The sequence below is a fragment of the Myotis davidii genome, unplaced genomic scaffold (assembly GCF_000327345.1).
Source record: "Myotis davidii unplaced genomic scaffold, ASM32734v1 scaffold269, whole genome shotgun sequence".
Classification (NCBI taxonomy): domain Eukaryota; kingdom Metazoa; phylum Chordata; class Mammalia; order Chiroptera; family Vespertilionidae; genus Myotis; species Myotis davidii.
Genome location: NW_006383008.1, coordinates 7,800,559 through 7,804,486, shown reverse-complemented (window position 1 = coordinate 7,804,486; position 3,928 = coordinate 7,800,559). Strand labels below are relative to the sequence as shown.

Here is a 3,928-nt window from a genome sequence, read left to right as displayed (position 1 = left end):
TGTGAGAGCAGAAAAAAGTGAGTAGACCCCAAATATCACCATTCAGGGTATTTGAGGAAGGAACTGTTGAGAGATATTGGGAAGGAGGCAGAGATGCTCCCAGCCTTTACTCTACAGCTCCAACTTCCCAGCTATGAAAACAGCACAGCTGGGTCTGTTTCCAGGCCCATGGGAACCAAAGAGTCTGCCCTGTCCCCCACTCTGTGGTAGGCAGTTACACAGACACGAGCAGACCAAGGACACTGGGCCAGTCATAGAAGGTCACCAGGGCAGAAAGCCCCAGGTGCCTAGCAACTGGGAAAACCAGAACCTTGCCCCCAGCATAACCTTTCCTTCCCGAGCATATTGCTGCTCAAGCGGTTTAGAGCCCCTGAGAGGGGGAAGGAACAAGGGGACTGGAGAATAGCCCTGAAAAGCATTAGCCCCCAGGATAGTGAGCTTCTGGTCTGCATCAAATACATCTAGGCCTCACCTGTGTTTCAGCTCCAGACCCAGAAAAGCAGCAAAACCAGACAAGTGACACCATGGCTGCCTCAAGACCAGCGGCTTTAGACTGACTGACTAATGACCCCCAGCCCTGGCTCTGACCAGCCAATGGAGACCATGACCCTGAAAAGACACACCTGGAAAGCTGATCAATATTCTATTGAGATCCTCCCCTGGGACCTCCCCTAAAAGCCCCACCCCTAAAAGCTCCTAAAGGAGGACCCAGTGCACTCCCTTTCTGGAACTTGCCAGCACCTTCCTCTCCCCCTCGTCTCCCCCGACCCAGGAGTGACCATACCTTCCTCTCTCCTAAACAAGGGCCCTTCTTTTGCCCCTGTAACTTGTTTCACTTCTTCTACCTCTGTGACTTTCTAAATAAACTTTCTCTTACAAGTTTGAGTCTTGGCTATAACCATGACCTCTGTTAAACTCGGTGAAATATATACATAGATAGAAGATTAGAAATATAATCCATGTCTACATTAGAGCTATTCTTACTTTCTCCATCAAATAAAACATTTCTGTTTTCCCAATTTTCAGCCATAATTATTTGTAACTTTTAGGATCAGAAAACTTCTCTCTTAGTTGTGAAAATAATTACAAGTTACAAGTCCTTGCTCTGCCCCTGATTACCCAAGGGCAATAACCTCATTAAGCCTTGGTTTTCTCATCTATAAAATGAGAAGGCTGTGTGTATAACTTTTGAGCTAAGGTCCCATTCAGCACCCATATTCTGGAAATCTGTGAGACATTTGATTAACAGTTAAACTAACTTAGCCACAAGGGACTATAAACCTTACAAACTTTTAGGGGTCCTGATTATATTTGTATCTAACTTGACAGGAAAAATAATTAAACTTGGCTTCACAAGAGAAAATCATTTTTTTTATATTTGCTCTCCTTTAGTTGTTAGTTACAAAATCTCGGTTTTTACTGGACTCAGAGGTAGAGGCCCTCAGAGAGGACAGTCTACGTCTCTTCACAATCTGTTCCTGGTGTTTTCCTTTGCCTCCTCCATTCTCTTAGCCAAAGGTTTAGCATATTCTGCGGCCTCTTCCTTGTTTTTCTTAGTACGTTGTTTCTTCAGAGCAATACGCCTGCATTTGTGTTACAGGACACGGGGAGTAACAGGATGCTGGGTGCTCTGGGGCTAGGTTTCTTACCTCCTTTGTTTAGAGGCTTTCTCATCACATATTTGCAGACATCATCTTCTCTAGAGAGATTGAAGAGTTTTCAGGTTCTGCTGGCTCTTTTGGGCCCCAGGCAACGAGGCACAGTGGTATCAGTGCGACCAGGAATATCTTTCTCCCCTTTTTTTACAATGACCACGTTGAGAACACTGAGATCGGCATCCACAATGCAACTCCGAACAGATTTGCGCTCTCTCTCTTCAGTTCTCCTCGGTCTGTAACAGGAGTGCCCCTTACTCAGCAGCAGGCAGGCTCAGCCATGAGTCAAGACACCCTGCTTCATGGGGAAACCTTGTTTGTCATTCCCACCAGTGATTCGAACCACATAACCCTTCCATTCTTCACCCAGAGCCTCAGTAGCAACTTCTGAGGCCATACGCTTCTCATAAAAGGTATGAAATTTGTGTTCATCATTTACTTCAATGAGTTTCTGGCAGCCAGTGCCTGGGAAAGAGATGTTGAGCTTCATCCTGAAGCAGCCAACAGCCTCCAAGGTGCCATGAAAAAGAGCAAGAAAATAATTTTATGTACAAACTAGAGGCCTGGTGCATGAAACTTGTCCACTGAGGGGAAGGGTTCCTCGGCCCAGCCTGTGCCCTCTCACAGTCCAGGAGCCCCATGATTGATTGCCCCAAGGAGGTAGGCCCCACCCACCTGCCAGGGTTCCAGGATGGATCGCCCCTGCAGAGGGAGGCCCCGCCCACCTGTCGCAGCCCATTGGTCGGTGGCCTGGGCCTCCCTCTGCAGGGTGATCAAGGGGCAATGGCCGGCCCCCAACCAATCACATCCCACTGGTCTTGGCTGACTTGGTGCCAGTGGGTGTCATAGCGTGGACATCCAGAAGGTTGTTCTGCTGTTCAGTCATTTGGTCGACTTGCATATTACACTTTTATTATTATAGATTCTGTAATCTCTTTTGGAAAACTTAATAGCCCATTCATTTGTCAGCCTTTGTTAAGAGTCTATGTTCCAGGAATTCTGTCAACCATAATCTTCACAACTGTGCACACGTCTATGGCGTTGGTGTGTTAGTTAAGACAATCCTAGCTGCTGTAACAGATAAAGCCCCAGCTATCAGCAGCTTCTACAGAGATGTTCATTTCACACTCAATTGAAGTCCAAAATGGGTATTCTTAATTGGGGTAGAGGGTTGCGCCCTTAGAAGTAATGATTTTGGGGCTAAGTCTCTGCTGCCTTTTAAACACTGATTTTTTGAGGTTACAGTTCTAAACTGCCTTAACCTGGCAAAGGGGAGAAAAGCATGGGGGTTTTATTAAGGGCCAGTATTGTAAGTTGTCCTCATAACACCTGCTCATATTCCATTGTCTGTCATCATTCACATGACCTTTCATCGCTATAGAAAAGGCTGGAAAATGCTATCTCACTGTGTGTCCACTGTGTGGTAATTAGCTGTCAAGTCTTTGTCTCAATAGGCATTATCTCCATTTTGAAAATGTGAAAACTGAGGCTTAGCAAGTGGCAGCTTCAGAATTTGAACCCAGCACCCTTCACTGCCACACAAATGGCACATTCACATAAATAGCCCATGGACTGTAATTGTGAATGCTGTGACGGTGGTAAGGGAAGCAAAAGTGACTCATTAGGGGAGGACAGTAACCTTGTCTATTGAAGGTTGTGGGGGACAGAGGGTCAACGAGGTTAAGTACATGCTAGCCAGCAAGAGGAGGAGGTTCACTGCAGGCAGAAGGCATGAATGTATATAAGTCTGCAGGCAGGATAAAGCCTCCAGAGGAAGCACAAGTTGCTTCATGGGGTCAGTTATCTGTTACTAAAGCAATCAAGCTGTCTATAGCCAGCGGAAAGTAGATTATGTCTGTGGAATATTATTTCTTAGATAGCCCGATTGTTAGATTGCCTGTCATTTTTATTTTTTGCATAAAATTGAACTTCATGGTTTTATGGTAATAAAATTCTTTCATTTATGCCATGTTCCTACCCACTAAGCTTTCACCAAGATGTACTCTATGTTACAGCTATATACTTTGGTTAAAGCAGTTACAGATTCATCTAATTCCACATTCAAATAACTGTCTTGATCAATTTTTACTATCCATACTTTTTTTTTTTGATCCATTACCCCATTTCTCCATAACAGCTAAGATAATTTGCAATCCCTGGCATTTTGCTCTACGTAGAAGTGCTGAACTATATGTTTAAAGTTTTGCAAAACAGGCTGGCCTGAATTTTTTTATTTTTCCATATTTGCAGCCTGATTAAAATCATGAATCACT

At 44.7% G+C, this 3,928-nt stretch overlaps 1 pseudogene; it reads right to left on the bottom strand.

The window, feature by feature from the left end:
- Positions 1 to 1,479: 1,479 nt before the first annotated feature.
- Positions 1,480 to 2,159, bottom strand: LOC107181574 (annotated as a pseudogene).
- Positions 2,160 to 3,928: the final 1,769 nt, after the last annotated feature.